The sequence below is a fragment of the Phragmites australis genome, chromosome 1 (genome assembly GCF_958298935.1).
Source record: "Phragmites australis chromosome 1, lpPhrAust1.1, whole genome shotgun sequence".
In the NCBI taxonomy this organism is placed as follows: Eukaryota; Viridiplantae; Streptophyta; class Magnoliopsida; order Poales; family Poaceae; genus Phragmites; species Phragmites australis.
This window is the reverse complement of record NC_084921.1, coordinates 12788603-12810308: the sequence shown is the minus strand read 5'-3', so window position 1 is coordinate 12810308 and position 21706 is coordinate 12788603. Positions and strand designations below refer to the sequence as shown.

The following is a 21706-nucleotide window of genomic DNA, read 5'->3' as shown; positions in this document are numbered from 1 at the left end:
AGCAGCCCATCTCATTTTTTTTTTCTAACTTGTAGCCCATCTGCAGACAATAACCCAACCCTTTTGTCATTTTTTGGCTGATATATACACGTACTAGTTAACATCTGTACTTATAGCATATGTCTTTAATATTTATAATGAGGTATCGATTCGGATGAATCGGAACCGCATTCCGCATCGTTAATTTATCATCGTGAAGATGTATACCCCATTCACACCATATTTTTGTTAGATGTAGATCCACGTCTTGCGACCCCGCTCCTTGGCCCGATTAATCTGAATTTCTGGTGACTATGGTGCTGAGTCCCCTAAACCAAAGGCATAACAACAGCGGACTCATGAAACACATTGTGACTATAGCTGTTGCTTGTAGGCCAACCATTACTACAATTGAGCACCAGTTTTTCAGGATTTTTTGAGATACTTTTGCTACATCAGCCATATGCTGCTTGGGCCTTGTTGTATTAAGGGCACGTTTGGTTTGGAGCCAATCCTCGCCCACGCGATTTTGGCCGCCGTTTGGTTCGGCACATGTGTGTTGGCACGCCTACTCGCTACCTATGCCCACACACCCGCGGTAGTTCATTTTCTCGCCCACGCGCGAGCGAGACAAGGATGGCAAAAATGTCCGCCAAATCACGCGCGCACCCACATCTTGGCTAGGCTGGGCTGGGCACAAACCAAACGCGCCATAATGACACCTTTGTATTCTTGGTATCATTTTTTCCTAGAGTCTAAAATACCATGAAGGAGTGCAGTGTATTGAGTAGATGCAGAATAGATGTTTTAAGTGTATGGATGATTTTATTTTTCAACCTTAACTGTACTATTTTATCATTTTCTTATAACTCTCTAGTGCAGAGAGGTGGAATTGAAGGTTTCCTGAGACTAATGAAAAAAAGAATGATACGGTTGCTGCGGAAAAAGTGGGAGGCATCTCCTCTTCCAAATCAAGGCCTTAACAGACACGTCTACCGACAAGAATTTTATGCTTGGACATATATTTATTCGGATTATCAAATGGTGCGCCAGCCACTACCTTATGGCTTTGACAACAAATTTTATTAGATAAATAGGGACCACAGTTTTCCTATTGAGAACAGAATTCAGTATCTTCCATTCAAGATGCTCCCGCAAGGTCACCCCCATCTGATGCACAACTTCAGGAGTTTCAATATTTTGTGGTTATTGACTTTGAAGACACCTGCGACAAGGTGAACAATCCATTTCCACAAGAGATAATTGAGTTTCCATCTGTCTTGGTTAACAGTGCAACTGGGCAACTGGAAGAATCCTTCCAAACATACGTTTGGCCAACATATCATCAATTTTTGACTGATTTTTGCAAGGAGCTTACTGGCATATATACAACAGATCCAGGTCAGTGCATATCCCAATGCAATTATAAATAATTATTATGTCATTGCTACTAAATAAGCTTCAGCATAATTGCTTAAACTAATAGCATTTTTTTGGGTAACTTGTGAAGTATGTACTCAGGTATATAGACGACAAGGATCCTATTATTTTTCATGCTAGTGTCAGTTATATAAGTTATACGAACACAAATTAACTAGCTTACTTTGTACATTTTCCAATAATTTAAGTTTTCAAATGTAGATCCGATGTCTGTTGTAACCGGATTCCATAAGCTAATACTTATATTTGTACTTTCGGTGCTGACTAGGACAAAGATCTGTTTACGACCCATAGTTCGTACATGCGTGGTAGCGTACTTGTCTCTCTGATCATTTATTAGCTAATTCTTTCATTACCCCACAAGTTATTTGTGTCAGTATCTTTGTTCCACGCTCATGCTTGACCTTTATCTTGTTCCATGTGAACCATGTTAACGCTTTATCTCATAGTTAGCTTTCTTGTACCGTTTGATATGAAATTTTTAGCTATGCAGCTATTGTGAGAAAACTTTACTGAACCACATCTTTTTTGGTTACTCTCTAACTTGGTAGTTAGAGTAGTCAATTTCTTCTGAGGATTTGATGTTACTTTCCAAATGACCAAATGATCTCCATCATTCATAACTGACCTATTTTGGTTATGATTTGGGAAAGAAGACTTGCAAACTCCTTCCTTGCGTGAGAATAAAATTACTACTATACTGTTTAAAATCAAAACTGTCTCTTTGGGTTGCATTCTTCCAGTTGGGGTATAACTCTGGCAGAATTGAGAATCATGTGGTTACATGCTGATGTTCAAGTTCTTGTAGTATTCCAATTAATATGGGAATACAGAATGCTATGCAGATATGGTCTGATGTGGTTCTTTTTTATTTGAAAATTTTGACCTTTTTGCGGTACTTGAGATGTAACTTTGACAACTATATCTTTTAAACTTTACATTGATATATATACTAATAAAACTATACTTTTTATGAATGTGTTTCTAAAGACATCCAATATTATAATTTTCATGTATCCAATCTTGTTAGTTTTAAACATATTAATGGTGAAACTCTAGAAAGTTTGATGGCACATATTTAGGACGCCAAACAAAAAGATCAATGGTAGTCAATGCAGTTGTAGACTTCAACAGTCAAGTACTACAATTTTCTTATGTGGCAGTCTCTGCTATGGTTATCACTGTTAGGAATAGCAACTTGTATTTAATAATAGCCTAGGGACAATATACAGAGTACAAGAGAGAAACCCTAGACTAGGATATTACCATAATACCCTTGACTATTATAACCTTAACACCCCTTCAAATGTAAGACGTATGCAATAGCGTTGCACCTGAAAGATGTGACACTGAGTAATAAACTTAGACTAATACATCTAAAAATTGTCTCTTCAAAATTGTCGTAGAGTGAAGTCTTGTAATCCTGTCGAATCAAGCCGAAGAAGTAAAGTCATGAGATGACAACAAAGAATGTCCTTGATCAAGAATCGCAACAAAATGACGATGAGTAGCAAGACAACAAATAAAATTATCACTAGTGCTATGGAAAGACCAAGATGACGAGTAGCGAGACAACAAAAAAGTTGTCACAAAGACTAATAAAAGATATAGATGGCTAAGTTGCATCAATAACGACCAAAAAGAAATAGACTAATCGACGAAGGAATATATGGACTCGTACGGTATAGACGAACTAAAAGATAAATTAAAATGTTGGATGTGTATGCAATGAGAGTGTAAAGACTCTAAAACTAGACGCAAATGAATCTAGCAAGTAGCGACTAGCTCATAAAAGAGCAGCGGAGCAGCAAGCCTAAGCCCAACAGCAATAACGGCGAAGGAAAAGCAATGAGAGTGCAAAGAATCTAAAAGTAGACGCAAATGAAACTAGCAAGTAGCGACCAACCCATAAAAGAGCAGCAAGCCTAAGCCCAACAGCAACAACGGCGAAGGAAAAGCAACAGCCAAACAAGGAGATTAGTAAGCACAAGCACCCATGGGTGACCCATTTGATGAAAGAACGTGGCCAAGTGCAGAATAAAGCATCACGCGACCCATTTTGGAATAAAGCTTGGAGTCGTCTTTAGACATTAGCAGCCTGAACTGAGGAGTCGGGCCCTTTCTGTCCAACGGCCCAGCCATAGATGGTGTGGGTTCCAGATCGAACCGACAGGCCTAGAGCACGACTGCCTTGCACCAGTGGGATCTGACAGAGAGAGGGGTCCCGGCGGCGGCGCTTGACAGAGCCCTAGTGAAGAGAGTTCACAGCGGCGACAGACGGTGCCAGATCCGTGATGGTCGAAGCCGATTCGGCTGTGAAGCAGCTAGGTCGATATAGAGCGTAGGGACAATATACATAGTACATGTTAGAAATAACAACTTGTATTTAATAATAGCTCAGGAACAATATATAGAGAGAAATCCTAGACTCTTGAGATACTCTTAACTATAATACCCTTAACGATCACAACTTTGAAAATCTCTTATGCATAATACTCTTTTCAAAGCAGTAGTAAATCACTTATTATGGCCCTTTGGAACTTAGGATTTTAAGAGGAATTTTGAAATATTGAAATCCTATAGGAAAATTTCCAATGATTCTCTTTGGATTGCAGTAATGGTGTCCAAAATTGCTACTGGAGATCTTGATAGATGCGGGGATGGGTGGGGCTAGCCCTTGGTGTGGAACAATAGCCCCCTTTTATGAAGATTGATACTACTCAGACATTTTTCTCCGGCCTTCATGCTTTCCAGATACATCCAATTCTTTCCTGCCTTTAATTCTCTATGTATTGTGTGCGCTTCAGCTCAATCTACATGTATCCAGAGTGTTTGTGTTAAGGTTATAATGATGACAGTGTGTGCCTTATATAGGCCTACAAGGACCTCATTCAAATCTAACTCTAACTTATCTCTAATCACTACTACAGAAAACCCTATCACTGCCGACTGATAAACCCCCTTCACTGCCAGTTTTCCAGCCGACAGTGGGTAACAGACAATGATAGTCCCCGACTATCACTGCCGACCTAAAGAATCGACATTGAAAGAGGTTATCACTGTCGGCTCAAGGCTTAAGCCGACAGTGATGCCTGTAGAATCACTGCCTACTGGAGCCTTGAGCTAGCAGTGTTTTGCCTCTCCTCTCTCTCCTCTTTATCCTCCCTTTCTCTCTTCTCTCTTATCTCTCCGTCTCCCTCAATCCCTCTCAATACATGCATACAATTAGAAGATAACCAAAACAATTAGAAAATAATGATAATATATTCATACAGTTTATTTAGAAACACAAAAGTAGTTCACACGCATACATAAGTTATATAGAAACACAAAATAGTTCACAAGTTAACACGCATCAGATATATACAAAGACAAAAGTAGTTCTCCGATTACACTAATTGAACAAAGGACTGCCACCCTGTTGCTTGGACTTCTTCACTGCCTTCGAGGATGATCTATCATCACCATCCTTCCTGTGTTTTAACTGTACCATCTCAAGAGAGCCGTCTTCAAGAAACACCTCACTGTTGTTCGGGTCTGAATCCATTCTGACTATCTCATTTATCGTCCAGAACCAGACAATATTATTGGTTCCAAAATGTTTGCCCTTGTTAAGTAGATGATAACGATTAAACTCAGTCTTGCAATTCACAAATATATCTCTATTTTCATGGACGACAATATAGAAGTTCTCTTCTGGGATGAAAGATCGAAGAATATGGTTCACTAGATAGTAACAATCAATAGTGGTGGCCCTCACAACAGCGAAAAATACATACTTGACCTTGCCAAAATCGACACCAAGCTGACGGATTGTCGACTCAGGCATATGAACAATACCATCCCCTAGGCACCTAAGGTCTGTGAACAAACCCATAGTGGCACGGGCGGCTCCTGGTTCTCCTCCTTGTTGGTGGGATCGATGGCGGCGCTAGCGGCCTCCTGGTACACACATGCACTAAAATAGAATAGCATCACAAAGCATATTAGGCATCATTGCATCATCGGCACACTTCCATCACAGAGCATATTCGACATCAAGCTTATTCATCATTATAAAATGCGGGGTGGCCTTAGGGACTAAAAAGGACCATGTGGGTTGTGGCTATAGGCTATACCATTGTGTATTGCCACAAAATTGTAAAACACGAATACATGAACTGAGATATTATAAGAAGGGAGGCATGTAAGAGTTAAATGAAAAATTCTTCAGTACAGACTGGTGAACAATCAAGTGAACAAACGGAAAAAGGAAGGTTTTATCTGGACAACACCGCATAAAGAGTTTCAGGCCAACATGCATAAGAGATATAAAAAGGTGACACTAATCCTAAAAATTAAAATGCACCACCTTTGCCTCAAGATCATACCACATCTGAACCTAACCATAGTCATTGCACTAATCACCACCACTCTAGTACACATTGGTGAGTAAGAAGATCAACAAGTCTAACCCTGCTAATATAAAAGAACAACAAGTCCAACTCTACTAACATGAAGGATCTACAAGTCCACCTCTATCGTACAGATATACCAGAGAAGGGGGACATGGAGGTGTACCTAGACCGAGGGCGAGGAGATGACGTCGGGGTGGAGGACGGGGACGACATCGGGGAGGGGGACAAGGACGGTGTCGGGGAGGAGGATGGGGTTGGCGTCGGGGAGGAGGACGATGACGTCAAGGAGGATGAGGACGGTGGGCTCGGGCTTGTCGGTGCGGGCTCTTGGTCCTCCGGTGGGGTGGGTGAGGACAAGGAGGAGGCGGCAGTGCTTGAGGATGACGTGGGAGGCAAATTGGCGAAAGGGGAAATTTTTCTAAGTCTGGGAGAGGGTGCAGTGACGCTTCGGTTATATAGGGGGGAGCTTCACTATTTTGTACTATAAACATCATTGCCGACTCATATCACCAGCCGACAATGATGTCCATCTATCACTGTCGGTGAGTGGCTTCAGTCGATAGTGATAATAGAGCTAGGCATCACTGCCAGCTCAAGCCATCGACCGGTAGTGATGACCCTTATCACTGCAGGTTCATAAGCCATGATGACTGATTTTTTCTGCGTGGTTTATGAACCAATAGTAATGCTCCATCACTACCGGACTATTAGAACCAATAGTGATGGACCGACATATAAGGCCAATTCTGTAGTAGTGAATCATCTTTAACTCTTATCTGATTTAAACTAACCGATTTCTAATCTTATCTCTAACTGAATTTGATTCAAACTAACAAATCAACCTAACAAACCCTATCGCTAACTAATCTAATCCCAGCTACAGTGCTGAACATAAACTGTACCGCACATGAACAGTAATTTTCGCACAAAACACTTTGGTTGTTGATTTTGGTACATGTTGATGCAATTTGCGATTACAGACCTTATGAAGAGAGGTTGTGTTCGCTACTGAACAGTTCCTGGCAGAGGCTAATTGATCAACATGATGGTAGGCCATCCTTGATATTTAGGATTCTTTGTGATAGTTAGTGTTGGAGTTCACTATCATAGAAATAGTTTCGAGAGGTGGGTGGTAACTTATTTTTATAGGCGTTTAGCCACCCACCTCTGATCGAAGGCTTGTGAAAATGAATGATTTTTATATGTGCAAAAGAGGTCGCATGTGACCTATTACCAGAAGTGGTTCACATAAGAGACCGTATGTGGCAATAAGTTTTCACAGGTGGTTCCTTAAGCGGACCGCTATTGGTAATTTAATTTTCATAAGCGGTTCCTTAAGCGGATCGTCACTGGTAATTCAATTTTCATAAGCGGTTTGTTAAGTGGATTGTCTCTGGTGATTAATTTCTAAAATTGACATTTTTAGCCCAAAAAACGATTTTTTTTGCACCCGAGGAACCCCTTGCGTCCACACTGTCACAAGTCACAAGATTTTTCACATGAAATACGCGCATGTGCGGTTCATGACACTTGAACCCGGGACCTCTCAGCTCGCGCGATACTCCTTATTATCCCAACATAGAAGTACTAGTGATACTAATAGCATATGTAATCCTTTTGATTTCTTATGTCTAAAACTTTAAATGATTATTGGATATATAAATGACTTTAAATGAAAAAAATTTCAACTACAAAGTTGTAGATCTTGTCGAGGGTTACAATTTTCATATAAAGTTTGTCCCCGTTCAATTTTGTATGAAAAAGTTATGAATTTTTGCAACATATTACTAGAGGCGGTTCACAACTTTTCATATGAAATTCTATGGGGATAACTTTATATGAAAATTATATCCCTAAATGATATTTATAACTTTGTAGTTGAAAACTTTTTTATTTGAAGTGATTTAGATGTCCAAATAATCGTTTGACACGTGAGGCTTTTTATGTGACTTAATCATCTCTCCAAGTGAATCTGAGAAATTCCTATGGATGAGCCACATCAAAGTGAATATGTTCTTGTCCCCTCTAATAATGACAAAGCAAAACATTTAAGGTTATGGATAGACCCATTTAAATATGGCTCAAACTATTGATGTGGTTGACATTTCAGCCTCTGATTATTATGTCGGTCATAGCTTGATTTCTCTTTAAATGATTATTTGGATATATAAATTACTTTTAATGAAAAAGTTTTAACTACAAAGTTGTATATCTCATCGATTGCTACAATTTTCATATAAAGTTTGTTGGAGCAAGAGTTCGTCTTGTCCCAGCAAATACAGTGAGAGTTTCTTCTAAGGAGGAGACTCAAGCTTGGAGACGAAGTTTAACAAGAAGGAACACCATGACTATATTGATAATAGGAAAAATGGATCGATCTGGGGGGAGAATCACAGGTTTGCTGTTGAAAGTGCATCTAGGCCCCCTAAGTGGGTTTTGGCTTATTGATGACAAAACGATTAAGGAACTAATATGTTTATCTAAGTTATGAACAGGTTTAAGTATTAGTTGAGAAGACATGTGACGTTTGACGCCCATCGAAACAAATGGAGAATCAATGAAGAGTACTCAATAGGATTTAAATTCTTTTATTTTTGAAATTGAGTCTAGGATAGCCGCTCTATTAAGAGGGTTGCATTTGATTGCTTGGTTAGTGTCTCAATGCTCAAAATATCCCTTAGAACTAACTAGTTGAGAGACACACTCACCCACGGACACTGAGTTAGTTCTGAAAAAATTCACTGAGTCCGGATACTTCGATGTTCACCGGATACTCCGGTACTCAGTGTTTAGTCCGGAGTCTCCGAGGTAGACTCCGGCAGAGAGTCTCGATTCCGGTTTATTTTTATTGGAAAAAGACCGGAGTCTCCGGTGATCACCGGATACTCCGGTAATTTATGGGTTATTAGACCGGAGTCTCTGAGGGAGACTCCGCTAGAGAGTCTCGGTTAAGTCTTTATTTTAATTGAAAAAGACCGGAGTCTCCGGTGTTCACCGGATACTCCGGTAAGAGGTTAAGTTTTAACCGGAGTCTCCGAGAGAGACTCCGGCAGGGGTGTCTCGGTTAGCTTTTAATCTTTTTGATAAAAAGACCGGAGTCTCCGGTGTTCACCGGATACTCCGGTACCTGGAGAGGCCGGAGGGTCCGGCTAGTCTCCGGACTTAGTCTTTTTGAAAGCCCTATCAGGACTGGAGACTCCGGTGTTCACCGAATACTCCGGTAACTTAACAGAATTGTAACGGCTAGTTTTGACACGTTCTGTGACCGTTCTGACGCCGTTTTTGGATTTAGGACTGGATACTCCGGTGTTCACTGGATACTCCGTTGTTCACCGGATACTCCGGTCAGTTCTGACAAAACAGTAATGGCTAGTTTTTGAGAGAGGGCTATAAATTGTCCCACACCCCATGGTATTTAAGGCTTGCTGTTGCTGGTGAACTCTAGTCTCCTGGAGCACTTTAAGAGCATTCAAAGACCCTTCAATCACCTCTAGTGCAAAGTTTGCAATATTTAGTGAGTTTGTGTTTGGAGAGGGTTTGAGCCACTTGAGCATTGAGTTCTTCCTCGAGCATTCGCTGCGATCATTTCTCCTGAAGCTTCGTGCTTCTAGACGGCAAGGCGTCGCCCGTAGAGCACCCAAACTTGTGGAGTGCCACGGAAAGTTTGTAAACATCTTTGAATTGAGTAAGAAATTCTAGCTTGATCTTGGTGGTCGCTAGAAGAGGATAGGGTTGGAAAAGACCCAGCTCTTTGTGAGCTCCTCAACGGAGACGTAGGCACTTCTTTGTGAGGTGGCCGAACTCCGGGATAATCTCTTGCGTTCGTATTCGTGCAATTTGCTTTATCGTGTGAATTTGTGATTCTTCATACAAATTACTCTAGTGATCATCTTGCTAGTGTTAAGTGTTATTTTAGCTCTGTGATATCCAGTAGACCTAGCTTCAACTATAGATTCTAGCTACTTGCTTTAATTCGTAGTTGTTCTAGATTTCCTGTATAGACCGGAGACTCCGGACCAGACCGGATACTCCGGACCAGACCGGAGTATCCGACCTTCACTGGAGTATCTGGCAGATTTAATCCGCTGTTTTAGTTTTAATTTTCAGAAAAGCCTATTCACCCCCTAGGCACTTTCAATTGGTATCAGAGCCTAATCTCCTACATAGCTTCACCGCTTGGAGAAAATTATTATATCGACATCCGGAAGTCCGAGGGGTTTTAAAGATGATCCATCAAGGAGTGACGACGGTAATGGTAAAGGAAAGGAAAGTGAAATTCCTTTCAATTATGATCGTTTGAATTCTTCAAGCAACTATATTTCTGCGCCTTCCGGGCGTACACCATTCTTCGATGGTACACATTATACCGCTTGGAGGCACAAAATAAAAATGCATTTAATCTCTCTTCATCCAAGTATTTGGAAGATTGTTTGCACAGGATTTGAGTTGCCGGAGGAAGATTAAGAGCTAACGTCAAGTGAAGAACAAAATATGCATCGCAATGCTCAAGCCACAAGTGTGTTGCTTAGTGCTTTGAGCCCGGAGGAATTCAATAAAGTGGATGGACTTGAAGAAGCCAAGCAAATTTGGGATACACTTCAAGTTACTCATGAAGGGACTACAAGTGTGAGAGAATCCAAAATAGAGCTGGTTGAGGGAAAGCTAGGAAGATTTGTGATGGAAGATCATGAAACTTCTCAAGCCATGTATGATCAGATGATGGTGCTTGTGAACAAGCTAAGAGGGCTCGGAAGCGAGGATATTGATGATCACAAAGTGGTGAAGAGATTGCTTAGAGTATTTGCTCCTAAAAATCCCACTTTGGTGACGCTCCTCCGAGAGAGAAGGGACTACAAGAGGCTTACACCAAGCGATATGCTTGGAAGGATCCTTGCTCATGAGCTCATGGAAGAAGAAGCAAATGAAGTGAATATTCATGCAAAACAAAGCTCAATCTCAAAGAACAAGAAAGTTGCATTCAAGGTAAGCAAAAGCAAGCAAGCTCAAGAATCAAGTACAAGTGAAGATGAAAGATCCGAAGATGAAGAAATTGCCTTCTTTGTGAAAAGATTCAAAAAAATTCATGAGAAAGGGAGGCTATTCAAAATACAAGAGAGACATGCCCAAGAAGAGAACATCAAGGAGGGCATGCTATGAATGTGGCGAAGTTGGTCACTTTATAGCCGATTGTCCAAACAAGAAGAAGGAAAAGGACAAAGAAGATAACAAGATCAAGCCATACAAGAAGGACAAGAGCAAGATGTACAAGAAGAAGTATTCGGGCCAAGCACACATTGGAGAAGAGTAGGACTCAAACTCCGACTCCGACTCCGATGATGAAGGAGTCTCCACCATTGCCATTCATGAGCCTACACCAAGAAAATCACTCTTAATGAGTGATGATGATGACGACTCTCCAAAGTGCTTCATGGCTAAAAGCCACAAGGTAAAATCTCAATCCAAGCTTTTAGATAGTGATAGTGAATATGATAGTGATTGTGATAACTTGTTCAAAGGTTTGAATAAAAATGTTATGGCTAAAATAAAGGAGCTAATGGATACAATAGATAGTCATGAAGAGACTCTTGAGAGACAAGAGGACTTACTCATTCTTGAAAAGGAGAGAAACCTTGAACTCGAGGAGCTCTTTGCTAAAGAGAAGGAAAAAGTTGAGAAATTATCTAATGATTATGATTTAGCTAATTCCTCAATTGCCGACCTTAAGAGTAACAATTTCTTGCTTCAAGAGAAATTATCTTGTTTAGATGAAAATAATAAAAAACTCTTGAAATACAAATTGATATCCTTAAGAAAGGATCATCCAACTCTAGTGACGTAAATTTACTATCTAGTGCATCTACTAGCAATGGATGCTCTCGTTGTTCCAACTTTGATATAAATGCTTGTACAACTAATGTTGAATCCTTGCAAGCGTTACAAAAGGAGAATGAGAGGCTAAATGCCTTGGTCAAATATGGGTGCATCAAAACCTATAAATCAAAAGATGCACTTTACAAGACTATCCAAGCCAAAGACAACAAGCAAAAGAGAGGTCTTGGATTTGATCAATACACGAGCAAGCCAAATGGTCGTATGCTATTGAATGGAATGGAGTGCCTCAAGTTTGTCAAAGGAGGCAAGCAAGTTAATCACACGGCTCAAACAAGGCAACCAAAGGCTCATGCTCAAGAGAGACCACCGTGATAAAGTGGTTGCTCTCTATGTTGGTCCCCGCACAAGAGATAGAATTGTTAAAAGGAATGTGTGGGTGCCAAAAGTGCTTGTGACTAACGCTAAAGGATCCAAACAAATTTGGGTACCTAAAATAAAGGCATAACTTTGTTTTGTAGGCATACTCCTCCGGTGGATCAAGTTGGGTCATTGATAGTGGATGTACAAATCACATGACCGGAGAAAAGAGTATATTTTTCTCTTTTGAAGAAAATGGAGGACCTCATGAAAACATCATTTTTGGCGATAATGAAAAAGGAGAGGTAATAGGCCTAGGTAAAATCGCCATCTCAAATGATCATTCTATTTCAAATGTTTTGTTAGTCAAATCTCTTAATTACAATTTATTATCCGTATCCCAATTATGTGAGATAGGTTATAATTTCTTTTTACAAATGAGGGTGTAATTGTCTCTAGAAGGGAGGACGCCTCAATAGCTTTCACCGGTAAGTTGAAGGGTAAACTTTATCTTATTGATTTTTCAACGGATGAAGTGAAGCCTAAAACTTGCTTGATGGCTAAGTCTAGCATGGATTGGCTTTGGCATTGCCGACTTGCTCATGTTGGCATGAGGAATTTGTCTAAACTTCAAAAGGGCGAACACATCCTAGAACTAACAAATGTTTTTTTTGAGAAAAATAGAATTTGTAGTGCTTGTCAAGCGGGAAAACAAGTTGGAGCATCTCATCCCGTGAAAAATGTGATGACAACTACAAGACCATTGAAACTCCTCCACATGAACTTATTTGGGCCAATTACCTACATAAGTATTGGAGGTAACAAATATGGTTTAGTTATTGTTGATGACTTTTCACGTTTCACTTGGGTATTCTTCTTGCATGATAAAAGCGAAACATAAGCAATTTTCAAGAAGTTTGTAAGAAGAGCCTAAAATGAGTTCGAAGTGAAGATCAAGAGAGTGAGAAGCGACAATGGAAGTGAGTTCAAGAATATACAAGTTGAAGAGTTTCTTGATGAAGAGGGAATCAAGCATGAATTCTCGGCTCCCTACTCCCCTCAAAAAAATGGAGTGGTCGAGAGGAAGAATAGGACTCTAATTGAGTTCGCAAGAACAATGCTTGATGAATACATGGCATCGGATCAATTTTGGGCGGAAGCAATCAACACCGCATGCCATGCCATCAACCGGTTGTATTTACACAAGATATTGAACAAGACCGCATATGAGCTTCTAACCGGTAACAAACCAAACATTTCCTACTTTAAGGTTTTTGGTAGCAAATGCTTTATTTTAAACAAGAAAGCTAGAAGTTCAAAATTTGCTCCAAAAGTAGATGAAGGCTTTATGCTTGGTTATGGATCAAATGTCTACGCCTACCGTATTTTCAACAAAACCACCGGTTGCGTTGAAATTGCGAGAGATGTAACATTTGATGAATCTAATGGCTCCCAAGTGGAGCAAGTTGATCCTAATGTGCTAGGTGACGAAGAAATACCAAGCGAAGCAATCAAGAAGATGGCAATTGGCGAAATCAAGCCTTTGGAGCAACAAAAGGTTTAAGAGGCTCAAAATGATCAAGATCAACCATTTTCATCAATGCAAGTGGAACCATCAACATCGACTCAAGATCAAGACAATAAAAGATCACAAGACCTTGAAGACCCAAATAATTTTTTGGATGATGAAGTGGAAGACATTCAACATCAATTACAAGTGCCACACCCACGCGTTCATCAAAGCATCCAAAAAGATCACCTCGTGGACAACATACTTGGTGATATACAAAAGGGGGTAACTACTCGTTCAAGAATTGCAAATTTTTGTGAATTTTACTCTTTTGTTTCCTCTTTGGAGCCTTTGAAGGTAGAAGAAGCTCTTGATGATCCGGATTGGGTGATGGCTATGCAAGAAGAATTGAACAACTTCACAAGAAATGAAGTTTGGTCTTTGGTGAAAAGGCCAAAGCAAAATATGATTGGGACGAAATGGGTCTTCCGCAACAAACAAGATGAAAATGGGATAGTAACAAGGAACAAAGCTCGCTTGGTTGCTCAAGGGTTCACTCAAATCGAAGGTTTGGATTTTGGTGAGACTTATGCTCCCGTAGCTAGGCTTGAGTCAATTCGTATTTTATTAGCCTATGCTACTCACCATGATTTCAAGCTATATCAAATGGATGTGAAGAGTGCATTTCTAAATGGACCAATCTTCGAATTGGTATATGTGGAGCAACCGCCCATCTTTGAAGATCTCAAGCATCCCGGACATATTTACAAACTCCATAAGGCGCTCTATGGGCTAAAGCAAGCTCCTAGAGTATGGTATGAATGTCTTAGAAATTTTCTTGTCAAAAAGAGCTTTGAAATAGGCAAAGCCGACTCTACTCTTTTTATTAGGAATGTTGATAATGATTTATTTGTTTGCCAAATATATGTCGATGACATTATATTTGGTTCTACTAATCAACAATTTTGTGAAGATTTTAGTAGGATCATGACAAGGAGATTTGAGATGTCTATGATGGGGGGATTGAAGTTCTTTCTCGGATTTCAAATCAAACAACTCAAGGAAGGAACCTTCATTTGCCAAACCAAGTATATCAAAGACATGCTCAAGAAGTTTGACATGGAGAATGTCAAATCAATCAAGACACCCATGCAAACTAATAGATATCTTGATCTCAATGGAGAAGGCAAAAGCGTGGATCAAAAGGTATATCGTTCCATGATAGGCTCTTTGCTTTATTTATGTGCATATAGGCCCGATATCATGCTTAGTGTGTGCATGTGTGCAAGATTTCAATCCGCTCCCAAAGAGTGCCATTTAATGGCCATTAAGAGAATTCTTCGATATTTAGTTCATACACTATACCTTAGCTTATGGTATCCTAAAGGGTCATCCTTCGACCTTATTGGCTATTCGGACTCCAATTATGCCGGTTGCAAAGTAGATAGAAAAAGTACTTCGGGAACTTGCCAATTCTTGGGTAGGTCCTTAGTGTCATGGTCATCCAAGAAACAAAATTCCGTAGCTTTATCTACCGCCAAAGCCGAATATGTTACCGCGGGAGCTTGTTGTGCTCAACTCCTATGGATGAGGCAAACTCTAAGACACTATGGCCACAAAACATCCAAAATTCCACTTTTGTGTGATAATGAGAGTGCCATCAAAATAGCCAACAATCCTATACAACACTCAAAAACCAAGCACAGAGACATTAGACATCATTTCTTGAGAGATCATGCAACAAAAGGGGATATCGATATTCGCCATGTGAGAACCGAAAGACAACTAGCCGATATCCTCACTAAGCCACTAGACGAGCAAAGGTTTTACGAGTTGAGAAGTGAATTAAATATCCTAGATTCTCGAAACGTGGCTTGAACTGTTGCATACATTTGCTTGTTATAGATTTATAGCTTTCTTAGCTAAGAGTTTGCGAAAACTGCATTTTTGAGTGATTTTCTCAAAATTATTTGGCTCTTTGATCTCTCGATCATGATTTGCAATTTGTGATCATAGTTATGTAATGATGCTTGTTGGCTGATCACATTTAGCAAATCAGTCCTTTTATCCAACGATTCTCTCCCGAAAAACTCCTCCCCAAATCTCAGCTTTAAATCTATTCTGTCACAGTTCCAGGTGCCGGAATGTCCGGTGTTCACCGGAGTATCCGGACCTGACACTGTTCACTGCTCTAGCTGATTCCTGTCCTGGTTCCAGTTACCGGATAGTCCGGTCTTCACCGAAGTCTCCAGTATAAGTATCAGGACTGGAGTCTCCGGTCTCCACTGGAGTCTCCGGTATAGTATCAGGACCGGAGTCTCCGGTCTTCACCGGAGTCTCCGGTGTCTCCAGATTTCCTACATAAACCCCTGCCCGAACAGTTCTTCCTTTTCATCTATTCTCAACTCCTCTCTCCCAAAAGCACCCTCTCTGGCGATTTTTGAGAAACAACCAAGGAGCTTCAAGATTTGCTTAGGGGCCGTTTGGTAGAGCTCTGATTCTGTGGGGAGAGTGATTCTGTGGTGGAAGTAGGGTGGGAGTGATTCTGTGGTAGAAGTGATTCTGTTTGTAAAATTGTTTGGTATGCTAGTGGTAGAAGTGATTCCTGAGAGGATATTGTGTTGAAATCGAGGAGAATCAGTCGGGAATCAGGTGGAAGCTAGTTTTTTCAGCTCCCACCTCACTATACAAAACGGAAAGTGATTCTCGCGCGGAATCACTCCCCGACCAGCCCGTTTGGCAGCGCTGGGAGTGATTCCAGAGCGGAATCAGCTCCCAGAGCTCTACCAAACGGGGCCTTAGTTTCTCACTTGGATTCAAAGCTGGAATCTACGAAAATCCCTATTCATCAAGATCCCCGGAGGATTTTTGGTCAAAAGGTACTTTTTCCCCAAATCTTCCCAATCTATCAATGCCCTTGTCTAGGATCATTTTCTCTTGGTAGAATAGCTCCAAGTACCTCCTAGAACTCATCCCTAAACCAGTTTTAACTCTCGTCGGCCAAATCTTTCAAAACCCTAGGTTTTGAGAGATTTCTCGGGCTGACTGGAGTATCCGGTGTTCACCGGATACTCCGGTATCTGCCTGTTTTTTAGCAGCACTTCTTTAATCAGTTTCCCTCATATCCACAATTCATTCTATATCTCTCAGGTTATTTGCAATGGCTGGAGATCGCTTTGTGAAGGGTCACACTTTCGAGAGGAAGAAGAAACAAAAGAGTGACCCTCGCGCTCAAGAAGCAAGAGCACCGGCACATTCTGAAGATAGTGGAAGTGGGCACGCAAGCGGTGAAAGAGTCTGCAAAGTGGCCTCAGGCAGAGGTATTCACATTGAAGAAGGGGGGTCCGCTGAACAATATGAAAGGGACATTGTGACCTTATGTCGGACCAAAAGTCAAGCTATGAGAGGCTGAGAAAGTGCTAGGGGAAAGGGCTTAGCTAAAGTGACAGCGGGAAGGGGAAGAGGTGGAATGCCCTCTAGAGAAGAAAGAGGCAAAGGCGTTGCTACAGAAAACACTTCTGAGTCCGAGGATAATGAGGAAGAAGAGCAGGCTGATGAAGTTATTGGACCATTGAAGCTTCATAGACCTCTGAGAACTGCTAGCATCTTCGACACTCCAAAACAAACGATGAACTACATGAAGCATGTATCCAGGGTTGTTAGTGAGAGGTTGAACAACCCATACAATTATGAGAAAAATGTTGCAGATCATAGGTTTTGGAATGATTTTCAGGCAGATTTCTATGAAACGGTGATCTTGGCCAAGAAGAAGCCAATAACTCCTATGCAGTGGATTGACTGGAACTATATGGCTCAGAAAGATGATCCCGTATTCAATGAGGTCATTGCAGCTTATGAGAGCAATAGAGTCAAAAATATAATGGCTTTCAGGTATGATTGGTGCGAGGAAGTTATCGCACAATTTTATGCTACAGTGTGGTTTGAGGGATCTGAGAATCCTGTTATGCATTGGATGACAGAAGGAGTTAAGTACAGAATTAGCTTTAGAGGATTCGCTCATCACTTCCATCTTGATGCTCGAGATACATCCAAAGATCAAATTCACAATGAGAATCAGCTGACTTTAGAAGAAATTGGGTTCATGTATCTAAATCATGGACGAGTCGAGTTTGGAAAGCTTACAGGGATGAGGCCATTCTATCGTTGCTTAAACTCCCTGTTTTGACTCACCTTAGCACCTAAGAGTGGGGATGCAACAACTGTGCAGAGTATCTCCAGAAACCTCCTCGCCGCCATGTCAAATGACCATGCTCCCTGCAGTGTGGCGCATTTCCTTTGGGAAGAGATTGTGTTTACATCCAAGTCGCCAATCAAAAGCTGTGGATATGCCCCTTACATTATGTTTATCATTGAGAGAGTGTCCAAGAAGACCTTTGTGAAGGAAGTAAAGCATGAACCCTATCGGATGAGACCCCTGAACATCCGAGCTCCTTCTCCATCGCCATCACCTCCTCGAGCTCCTCCAAGCTCAAGACAATTTGCCTCGAGACGTGCTCCTTCTCGAGGGTCATCGTTCATCAAAAGCGCTCTCAAAGCAATCTTCAGAGTGTGTACTCACAATGCTACTCAAATCAAGGAGCAAGGTGTTCGTTTAAAGAAAATGGAGAAGCGTCAGAAAGAGATGTACACCTCCATGAACCTTCAGCCGCCTTGTTCACCCATCGCTTCTGATGAAGTGGAGAGTGCACCGGTTGAGTTCGAAAACCCTTGGGCATGGTACGATGAAGCCCAAGCAGCTGCAGAGAGCTCTCAATATCAAGCGCAAGATGACTCCTCCGACGCTGCTCCTGGCAACGACTCTGAAGGAAGTGATGATGAAGAAGAAGATGATGATGATGATGAAGATGGCAGCAGCGATTAGGCTCTCTCTTTTTGGTGCTTGATGCCAAAGGGGGAGAGAAAGCTATCCATTTCATAGTTTCCTAGTTTCCTTAGTTTTGGACTCTTTTTAATTCTTAATCGTTGTTGGACAATTGGACTAAGGAGAGTTTCTTCTAAGGAGGAGACTCAAGCTTGGAGACGAAGTTTAACAGGAAGGAACACCATGACTACATTGATAATAGGAAAAATGGATCGATCTGGAGGGAGAATCACAGGTTTGCTGTTGAAAGTGCATCTAGGCCTCCTAAGTGGGTTTTGGCTTATTGATGACAAAACGATTAAGGAACTAATATGTTTATCTAAGTTATGAACAGGTTTAAGTATTAGTTGAGAAGACATGTGACGTTTGACGCCCGTCGAAACAAATGGAGAATCAACGAAGAGTACTCAATAGGATTTAAATTCTTTTATTTTTGAAATTGAGTCTAGGATAGCCGCTCTATTAAGAGGGTTGCATTTGATTGCTTGGTTAGTGTCTCAATGCTCAAAATATCCCTTAGAACTAACTAGTTGAGAGACACACTCACCCACGGACACTGAGTTAGTTCTGAAAAAATTCACTGAGTCCGGATACTCCGGTGTTCACCGGATACTCCGGTACTCAGTGTTTAGTCCGGAGTTTCCGAGGTAGACTCCGACAGAGAGTCTTGGTTCCGGTTTATTTTTATTGGAAAAAGACCGGAGTCTCCGGTGATCACCGGATACTTCGGTAATTTATGGGTTATTAGACCGGAGTCTCCGAGGGAGACTCTGCCAGAGAGTCTCGGTTAAGTCTTTATTTTAATTGAAAAAGACAGGAGTCTCCGCTGTTCACCGGATACTCCGGTAAGAGGTTAAGTTTTAACTGGAGTCTCCGAGAGAGACTCCGGCAGGGGTGTCTCAGTTAGCTTTTAATCTTTTTGATAAAAAGACCAGAGTCTCCGGTGTTCACCGGATACTCCGGTACCTGGAGAGGCCGGAGGGTCCGGCTAGTCTCCGGACTTAGTCTTTTTGAAAGCCCTGTCAGGACCGGAGACTCCGGTGTTCACCGGAGACTCCGGTAACTTAACAGAATTGTAACGGCTAGTTCTGACATGTTCTGTGACCGTTCTGATGCTGTTTTTGGATTTAGGGCCGGATACTCCGGTGTTCACCGGATACTCCGGTCAGTTCTGACAAAACAGTAACAGCTAGTTTTTGAGAGAGGGCTATAAATTGTCCCACACCCCATGGCATTTAAGGCTTGCTGTTGCTGGTGAACTCTAGTCTCCTCGAGCACTTTAAGAGCATTCAAAGGCCCTCTAACCACCTCTAGTGCAAAGTTTGTAATATTTAGTGAGTTTGTGTTTGGAGAGGGTTTGAGTCACTTGAGCATTGAGTTCTTCCTCGAGCATTCGCTGCGATCATTTCTCATGAAGCTTCGTGCTTCTAGACGGCAAGGCGTCGCCCGTAGAGCACCCAAACTTGTGGAGTGCCACGGGAAGTTTGTAAACATCTTCGAATTGAGTAAGAAATTCTAGCTTGATCTTGGTGGTCGCTAGAAGAGGATAAGGTTGGAAAAGACCCGGCTCTTTGTGAGCTCCTCAACAGCGACGTAGGCACTTCTTTGTGAGGTGGCCGAACTCCGGGATAATCTCTTGCGTTCGTATTCGTGCAATTTGCTTTATCGTGTGAATTTGTGATTCTTCATACAAATTGCTCTAGTGATCATCTTGCTAGTGTTAAGTGTTATTTTAGCTCTGTGATATCCAGTAGACCTAGCTTCAACTATAGATTCTAGCTATTTGCTTTAATTCGTAGTTGTTCTAGATTTCCTGTATAAACCGGAGACTCCGGAATAGACCGGATACTCCGGACCAGACCGGAGTATTCGACCTTCATCGGAGTATCTGGCAGATTTAATCCGCTGTTTTAGTTTTAATTTTCAGAAAAGCCTATTCACCCCCCCCCCTCTAGGCACTTTCAGCTGTGAGGCGTGTTCTGTGTCCGTTGTGACCGTCCCCTGCCTAGAGGACCATGGGCTCCTATTTATAGGGCCATGCATAGCTTGGTGTACAAATTATCATAATGTACAAATATCCAAGGTCCGGCCCAATTACCGAGCCTTATCCCGAATGACTACCTTCTATCCTATCGGGAGATAAATATCCACCGTGGTAATTATCGTGGTGCCTACCCCCTGAAGGGGCAAGCCGGTCGCCAATTGCGGCCCAGCGCCGCACTGTCAGGGGTGTCAGGATAGCCCTCATCACACCAAGATGTCAGAGTGGCGTCTATTCAGCCTGGGCCTTTAATGCTGGTCACTTCCTTGCAGGCAATGCATGACCGACGCTCCCCTCTCGGCAGATCTTCTCAGGGCCTACTGACTCACCTCGCTGCCTTCAGGAAGGTGGCCTAATCATCTCGGGGTGGGAGGCCTCGGGAAGCATATAACAGGGAGGTGAAGATGTTGGGAAGCGGGACCCCGGAGGGCCGGGACTTATGGAGGCCGAAGCTTCGGAGGACCGAGGCTTTGGGAGGCCGTGTTTTGGAAGGCTTCAGGAGGTCGAACCGGCGAAGCCAAGGGAGGGCTTCGTAGGTGCGAAGGGTACCGTGAAAGGATCTGATGATATCGGAGATAGAGCTTTTAGCAGAGGGTTTAGAGATCAAGGCTCCGGGGAGATCTGGATGGTGATCTTCGATCGTTATCCTCAGCCTGGTTAGTAATATAATTCTCCATGCATGTGTAGGTGGACAGAGGTGTGCCTCTAAGTGAAGCCTTTCTCATGCATGATAAGTGTCTAGAGGACAAGGGCAATAAGAACAAGAACTTTGCTACTATAACCTGGTCTAATAACTGGGACTATCGTATAATGCTAGAATCAGAGTGCGGATTTAAGAGAATAAGGAACCCCCCTTATTTTAACAAGTAACATATTTTATATTTACATGCCTATTAACTTCTACATCAGTTCAATCTTATCAATTTGCATTGATCATATATGAGGAAACTCTTCTGTTTTTAATAGTGGAGTATGTGCAATGCCTGATGCAATGTGTACAGCATAAATTTAGGGTTTAGGGTCATGTATGATATGCTAATGATGATATTGCACTGCTGCCATGTGTGCTTTCTGAAGATTGCATATTTGGCGTGAATTGCTCCCTGAACTTGAATTTTGACGATTTGCCACCCACCATCTTTAAATATAGTGCATTGGTCACCTATACTTTTGACAATATTTGAAAAATCTATTGATAGCCATGTGCTGCACGTATTCCAAAAGGTATCATTTGAACACACAAAAGAATCACAAGCAGCATCTGTTCT

General features: G+C 41.7%; 1 pseudogene; it reads left to right on the top strand.

Moving 5' to 3' along the window:
* The first annotated feature begins 798 nt into the window (after positions 1 to 798).
* Positions 799 to 21308, top strand: LOC133931210 (uncharacterized; annotated as a pseudogene).
* The last annotated feature ends 398 nt before the right edge of the window (positions 21309 to 21706 follow it).